This window comes from Peromyscus leucopus, chromosome 16_21 (genome assembly GCF_004664715.2).
Source record: "Peromyscus leucopus breed LL Stock chromosome 16_21, UCI_PerLeu_2.1, whole genome shotgun sequence".
Taxonomy (NCBI): Eukaryota; Metazoa; Chordata; class Mammalia; order Rodentia; family Cricetidae; genus Peromyscus; species Peromyscus leucopus.
In genome coordinates this window covers 28615299-28623527 of record NC_051084.1, presented here as the reverse complement: position 1 = coordinate 28623527, position 8229 = coordinate 28615299, and the positions used below count along the sequence as shown (strand labels likewise).

General features: G+C 43.8%; 1 long non-coding RNA gene across 1 annotated transcript; it reads left to right on the top strand.

Moving 5' to 3' along the window:
• The first annotated feature begins 729 nt into the window (after positions 1-729).
• On the top strand, positions 730-6869 carry LOC119086754. The gene is made up of 3 exons (XR_005090107.1): positions 730-1702; positions 3733-3911; positions 6162-6869. It is a non-coding gene; the product is annotated as an uncharacterized LOC119086754 (long non-coding RNA).
• The last annotated feature ends 1360 nt before the right edge of the window (positions 6870-8229 follow it).

The following is an 8229-nucleotide window of genomic DNA, read 5'->3' as shown; positions in this document are numbered from 1 at the left end:
TCTCAAGAAACCAAAAAACAAAAACAAAAACAAAAACAAAAAACAACAACAACAAAAAACCCCAATAAATAAATAAAAGCAAATGAAACTGTTATTTAAGGGCAGGATTGTACCTACAACTCCAAGCACACAAAACCCAGAAAATAATTAACAGTATTTTAAAATCTTATTTCATATAAACAAATTCAATTCTATAAGCAGGGAGTAGGCATTCTGAATTATGTCTTCATTTAAGAAGAATGGGGGGAAAGGCCAAGTGGTGGTGGCAGCGGTGGCACACGCCTTTAATCTCAGCACTCAGGAGGCAGAGCCAAGCGGATCTGTGAGTTCAAGGCCAGCCTAATCTACAGAGTGAGATCCAGGACAGGCAGGCACCAAAACTACACAGAGAAACCCTGTTTCAAAAAAAAAAAAAGAATGGGAGGAAAGGATCAGAAAGATTTTGATATGCTCAACACCACACACCTAGATAGTTTCAGATTTGGAAGAAGGGGATCCTTTAACACGCTGTTTGGTGCTTCCGTCTCTAGGCTGTGTTTGCCTATCCTGAGTGCTACACTAATGTAACAGTCTAAAACATGTAAATTAAATCTCCCTCAGACACAAGATGGCAGGCTGCTACACTGCCGAGACAGTTACTCCCCCTCCCCCAATTAATTTTGTCCCATGTAAATTACGTGGTTAAAGCCTCACCATGGAATTTCAGATACAAAGACGGTTTGAGAGTCGCCCTAACAGTTTTGAGTTGATCGAGCTGGGTCGTGAAGAAAGAGGAAGCCAATGAAAGGAAAAGTTGACTGCCCTGAAAGTTGCTTTGAAACGCTAGAAGTTCCCCAGATGCACAGAAAGAAGTCTGGGCCCTTCCTCTCCCATTCCTCCATCTCCAAGGGAAACAGCCTGAGACCCGCTCTCCATCACTCACTCTGGACTGGGAAGTTTTTGGTACAGACCGGGAGTTACGTTCCCAGGCACTGTTGCCACACTCTCTTGCGGTATCATTTCTATTCCACAAAGCCCAGCCACGCTCTACAGGAAAGTAGCTTAAAATATTTTAAGTGGAAATGGATTCCAAAGGACACATGACCCAACTATGCTATTGGAGTAAGAGGAAGAAAGAAGCTAGAAGGGGCAGGGTGGAGGCCCTTTTTGGAGTTTCTTGGAAGCCTAGACTACATGAAGAAAGACCTTGGAAGAGACAAGTCAAAATTAAAGCATCTCCATCGTAAGCAGGGCTCAGAGGCCACCAGTATCTCCTGGACTCTTCCCCCGAACAAAACAACAGCATGTTTTTCAAAATAAGTGAAAGAAAGTTTTCTTCCCTTGAAGACGAGAGTTATTCCACAGACTCGAAATCAGACCACACTGAAGCTCTGCCTGCAAAAATAATGGTTTTTCCTGACATTTTGAAACAGCACAATTTAACAACTCAATGTTTCGTTTGACATTTAAGAAGTCATCCGTCTCCAAGAAGCTGATTGGCAAGTCTTCTCGGTTCCAGGAATTAGCAAATACATCGTGCATGAGAACAGAGCTACAAGAGTCCAAAACACTCTTCAAAAAAAAGCAAGCCCAAGATGGGGTGGGGAAGCCAATTATTACCCACTCTGAGCTGGACTGCCACTTAGCACGGGTCCTGCCAGCAAGCTCTCTGTGTAAGTCATAACTCTGGAAGGAGTGCACGATCATCTCAGCAGAACGCCAGGTATCTGTGAGCAGGGCTGCCTGGGTTGGAATGTTCCTCTACTAGGTATAAGCTGGGTGACTTGTGCGCACTACTTATTGGTGGTTTCCTCATTTCTACTGATTTGACAGTGTTCCTTCTTATCTTGTTGGCGGGAGATAATTGAGTGGGTTATTATTTGTAAAGTTCTTAGGACAACCCGACTGAGGTAGGGTCACATATTATTCATTAGAAAAACATTCAAAAGGAGGCTCTGAGGAGATAGTGTGGTCAGTAAATGCCTAGCTGTGCAAAGATCAAGAGTGAGATCAATCCCCAGAACTGGATTAAAAAAAAAAAACCTGGGCATGCCGGCACACACTTGTAACCCCAGAGTTTAAGAGGTGAGACAGGCAGTTCCTGAGGCTCATTGGTTGGCCATCCTAGCCAAATTGGTGAATTCCAAGTGAAGGTGAATGATCCTGTCTCCTGAAACAGCATAGATGGTGTCTTAAGGAATGACACCCAAGGTTGACCTAGGATGGATACAAGAGAAGACCCTGAGAATAAACCAGGTAGAACACACCCAGGGAAGAGAAGTCACATTCTGTGGACATTTTAATTCCTGGATCATGGAATACCTGAAGCCAGGTCTCCTGGATTTCTCAATTGCATTTCTCATTTTCCTTCAATTACTTTAGGCTAGGACACTCAGTTGTTTGTTTATGAATCACTTACTGTGTTTCAGTGCCCACAGTACAAATTATGGCAGAAGTGACCAAGATCGTCTGCATCAGGGAGTATAGAACTGCCATTCCAGTAGTAGTAGTAGTAGTAGTAGTAGTAGTAGTAGTAGTAGTAGTAGTAATTAGTAATAACAATAATAAATAATAGCCTCATCAGCATTTAAAGGGTCTAACTAGCATTGTTATTTTTGTCAAGTTGCTTTGCTTTTACTTGTCTTTACAAATTGGGATGCAGCCAGGTTGTGGTGGTGTACATCTTTAGTTTCAGCACTCGGGAGGCTGAGGCAGGTGGATCTCTGGGAGTTCGAGGCCAGCCTGGTCTACAGAGCTAGTTCCAGGACAGCAAGAGCTATACAGTGAGACCCTGTCTCAAAAAAAAAAAAAAAACAATCTTATGGATTCTAAAGTTTTATGAGGATGCATAAAATTACCATTTCCTTTGCTGTCTTTAAGAGCCTAAGATGAGGTCTCATGTTGCCTTGTCTGACCTCAAACTTATGCTATGACAGAGCATGACTTTGAACTTCTGGTTCTCCTGTCCATACTTCCTGAGTTCTGGGAAGACAGACAAGCATCACTACAGTAAGGTGCATTGCCAGGATCAAACCCAGGGCTGCATGCATGCTAGGCAAGCCCTCTACCAACTGAGCTACATCCCCGGCTACAGGATTTCTTTCACTCACCTTCTTAGCTATTGGGCCAGGAAAAGTAATCTAAACTGAATGGTTGTTTTGCTTGCTTGGTTTACTTCTTGGTCATTTCAGGGGAGGAGGGACGGAGGAACATTGATCGAGTGTTGATTTTGCATCCTTCAAACAGCCTTGCCTCATTTCACACATCACAGCTACAACTGTGATCACCTTCTTTTGTGTAGGAGAGACAGATGAGGTTTAAAGGGCCTGCAGAGACCTTGTTAGTCCAGAGTCCAGCAAGGTTCATGGCCATTCTCTGCAGCTGGCACGCTCCAGGCAGTCTCTAAGTTCCTCTTCACCTTGGTCCAACGTGCCCTATGCTGCCCCACAGTAATAGCTATTTCGTGTGTTTGTGGGAAATGGAGGAGAAAGGGCAAAAAACTGTGCTACTCATATAAAAGATACTTAAAAAGAAAAGACGGGTGGAAATCCCTCTCTAGAGACCCCTTGGGTACCGTCCTCAGTTACTCAGAACGTGACTGATGATGGTTAGAGGCGGGTGAGGAACGGTTTCTGACTGAGCTAGGTGTCTTCTTCAATCAAAAACTATGTGCATGGTCCATCAAAAAGATCTTTGAATCATCCTCTGTGGTTTTAGTCATGATTCTAATGAGCTGGTCTCTTTGTTTTCCAGGAAGAGTCACTTCCTAGGGTGTGAGAATGGGTAGCAGAAATGAAGTCAGTGGCAGCCAGCACAAAGAGAGGAGAAACTTAAACTTAAACCTCAGCAGTCCTCAGAGATACTTGCTGAGTGAATGTGGTGGCACACGCTTTTAATCTCAGCACTCAGAAGGCGGAGACCTGCAGATCTCTGTGAGTTCAAGGCCAGCCTAGTGTAAATGGTGGGCAGGTACTGCTTTATTTATTTTCAGTTTGTGTGTGCATGCAGATGCCCAGGCCTTGTGTGTGTGTGTGTGTGTGTGTGTGTGTGTGTGTGTGTGTGTGTGTGTGTGTATGTGTGTACAACATTGGCTGCCATTCCTCAGACCCCGTTCACTTTGGTTTTTGAGACAGAGTCTCTCACTGGCCTGGAACTCATTAAGTAAGCTAGGCTGGTTGACCACCAAGCCCCAGAGATCAACTTGTTTCCACTTCCGCAGGACAGCTGTTCCAAGCAGGTATCACCAGGCCTGGCTCTTTTCAGTTCTGTTTTTGTTTTTTAACTTGGGTCCTGAGGTTGGTTAGTCAGGACTGCTCTTTTTTTTTTTTTTTTTTTTTGGTTTTTCGAGACAGGGTTTCTCTGTGTAACCCTAGGTCTCCTGGAACTCGCTCTGTAGACCCGGCTGGCCTCAAGCTCATAGAGATCTGCCTGCCTCTGCCTCCCAAGTGCTGGGATTAAAGGCGTGCGCCACCAGCACCTGGCTGAGGCCTGAGGTTGGAACCAGGACCTCACACTTGTGAAACAAGTACTTTGCATACCAAGCCTCGTCACTTATTTTTTAAGAGAGCAAACTCATGGGGCTTTCTATTTGCTTGTTAAATAAAAACTACTCTAAAGCAATTGTTTAGTTTTTCAAAAATTACCTCACTCAATTCTCAAGACTCTGCGAAGAATAAAGTGTTAAATAAATTCAAGGCTACATAGCCTCCCACTGGCCCCATCAGGGATCAGGATTGGATGCAGCAGCCACAAAAGCTGCTCATCTTGCATCCAGCCATAATTCACTATGCATGATGACTGCCACCAACCAAAGGAAACAGATGACCTGAATATTCTTTCCAGTACAGTGAAAAACTCAGCATAAAATATAGTACTCTGAACTACTGATACTTGATAGTAATGCTACCACTAGCATGCATCCTAATATTATTTGGCCATTAAAAAAGATTAAGACTGGCCTGAAGGTATGTAGCACAGTTGATAGAAAGCTTGCCTAGGCCAGGTAGTAGTGGCCCACACCTTGAATCCCAGCACTCAGGAGGCAGAGGCAGGCAGATCTCTGAGTTCAAGGCCAGCCTGATCTACAGAGCAAGTTCCAGGACAGCCAGGGCTACACAAAGAAACTCTGTCACAAAAAAGAAAAGAAAAGAAAGATAAGAAAAGAAAGCTTGCCTAACTTGTATAAAGCCCTGGGCTGGACCCCCCAGCACGATATAAAACTGGGTATGGGGGTGTACATCTGCAATCCCAACACTCAGGAGATGGAGGCAGGGGGAATCAGAAGTTCAAGGTCACTTGGCTACAAAGTGAGTCCCAAGCCAGCCTTTAATACACAAGATTCTGTCTCGAATTTCAAATAAATAAAATAAAATCTTGGTAAATATAGGGGCACATACCTGAAATCCCAGCTACTCTGAAGGATTTCAGGTTCAAGACCAGTCCAGGCTACTTAGCACATCTCTGTCTCAACAAACAATGAAAATGGAAATAGACAGAAAGCCTGATTCTCCCTTCATCTCAGATAAGGAAAACAATAAGGGTATGACTCAGATCCCTCTTATTCTAAGATGCAAACTTGAATCTCTATTGGAATTAGCATACCCCAGAAAGTCACCAATGGTGGAACAAACCCCCACAACCACTAAGTCTCACAAAACGTTGCAACAAGTTTGGAACTCATTCTTCTTCTGATCATAGGCTGATAGCAGAAGTATTTTTCTAGATAAAATACTAAACTCACCATATTTGGTAATACAAATCCTTAGGTTTGGAGTGTGAGAATGGAGAAAAGGATTAAAACAAAACAAAACAAACTTTTTTTTTTTTTAAAGTTTGGCTCTAGCCATCTATTTATGGAACAAATAACTTCTTGGAATTCTCTGGAACACTTTCATTGACATCATATTTACACCACCCCCTTTTCGTTCTGTATTAAATTTCAATCCGAAACCACTAATTGTAGGGTTGGCTTCATTCAAAGTAGAAATAGCTCCTCTGTGTGTGTGTGTGTGTGTGTGTGTGTGTGTGTGTGTGTGTGTGTGTGAGAGGGGGGGGTGGGTGGGAGTGGGGAGAGGAAGCAAGGAGGAAGAGGAGGAGAAAAGACGAAAAAGAGGGAGAAAGAAACAGAAAGAAGGGGGTTCCATTGTGTGTGGCCAACGCAAGACCCCTTGGCTTCTTTAAAGGGAATATCAACAGTGGCCTGCCAAGAGGCAGCCAAGGAAGCAGCCAGTACAGACGATAGACTCAAGCCAGAGGAAGCAGAGCCAAAGACAATCTGGCTGAAGGAGGAGAGACGGCAAGATGATGAGGCTGGTGAGTGTCCAACACCACGAACATTTAACCTTTTATTAGCATCACATGTGGTTTTCCTGTGGAATGTGTGTGTGTGTGTGTGTGTGTGTAACTTTTATTTACTTATTTTGAGACAGGCTTCCAAGTAGCTCAGACTGGACTCAAGACTACCAGGTGGGTGTTGGGAATTGAATCCCTGTCCTCTGGAGGAGCAGCCAGTGCTTTTAACCACTGAGCCATCTCTCCAGCCCTGTACCGATTAGTTTAAACTTACAGTGGACACTGCTTTCAGTCTATATCTTCTATATTGGCTCTTTTTTAAAAATGCTATTCATTTATTAAACGTGTATAGATGTTTGTCTGCCTGTATTGTTTCTGTGCCACAGGCATGTCTGGTGCCGGAGGAAGCCAGAACATGGCATTGGAGTCCCTGCAACTGACATACAGTGTAAGTCATCATGTGGGTGCTGGGAATCAAACCTGGGTCCTCTGGAAGAGCAATCAGGGCTCTTAACTATTGAGATATCTCTCTGGCATCCATATTGACTTGTTTTTTTTTTTTTAAGATTTATTTATTTATTATGTATACAGATCTGATTACAGATGGTTGTGAGCCACCATGTGGTTGCTGGGAATTGAACTCAGGACCTCTGGAAGAGCAGTCAGTGCTCTTAACCTCTGAGCCATCTCTCCAGCCCGTTTTTTTGTGTTTGTTTTTTTGTTTTGTTTTGTTTTGTTTTTTTGTTTGTTTTGTTTTGTTTTGTTTTGTTTTTCGAGGCAAGGTTTCTCCATGGAGCCCTGGCTACTTACACGGCAGACTACGCAGGCCTCAAACTCCATGTGCATACAGGAGGCTACAGAGGCCAGAAGGGGGCATCAGATACCCTGGAACTGGGGTTAGAGGCAGTGGAAAGTGGCCATTATGTACTGGAAACTGACTCAGATCTTATGCAAGAGCAATAAGCTGCTGTAACCATTGAGCCACTTCTTTGGCCCTGAACTCCAAGTGCCGAGGACTGAATTAATTACACCTTTGACTTCACGTACCCTGAAACCTTTAGCCCATGCATTGTGCTTCTATCCTCCACCACATCCTTTTCTCCTTAGAGCTCCGTGTCCGACTGACTACTTTGGTAAACACATTTTGATGTCCACTTACTTCCGTGAAATACATTGTGTGTGTGTGTGTGTGTGTGTGTGTGTGTGTGTGTGTGTGTATGCATGCACACATAGCATTTTTCTGTAAAATCACATTTTTTTTTTGCCCTCTACTATACTGTAAATGTCTGTTCCCACTGCACTATATTCACGTGGTCTCATGCTTTGAATAATTGGGTTACATTACTTACCCATTTCTTTTCTGGCCAGTCCCCTCAATTGCAACACCACTATCTTCTTCAACCATCACTATAAATGATACGGGGATAAACATTCCTACTGTAACTGAAGTTTCCACACAAAGCCACACCTCTGCTACAGATTCTCCGAGGCTGGCTGACTGATTAGAATTTATGATGGTGGACGGTCGGAATGTTGCAGATCCGGAGACAAAAATCACCCCGGCCTTATCTTTAGTCCCCTTAACAACCACTTGTCGCCCACTTCTGTGCCTAACCTCACATCTTCATGACTATTAGACACCTTATTTCGGAATGTGATAACAGACTCTTCACTTCCACACCCAAAAGCTAAGGATGCCACCAGGCGGTATCTGAAACCAATGGCAGAGAGGCTCCCCTGGTGACTATTACCCACTACGGTGGTTCAGCTGTCAACTTGACACAACCTGGAATCGCATGAGAAGGGAATCTTCATTAGAAATTATTTAGATCTGATTGGCCTTTGGGTGTGTTTTGTGGTTGGTTGTCTTGATTATTAATTGATGTGGCAGACCCAGCCCATGGTAGGTGGCATCATTCCCTAGGCAAGAGATCCTACACAGTATAAGAGAACCATCAA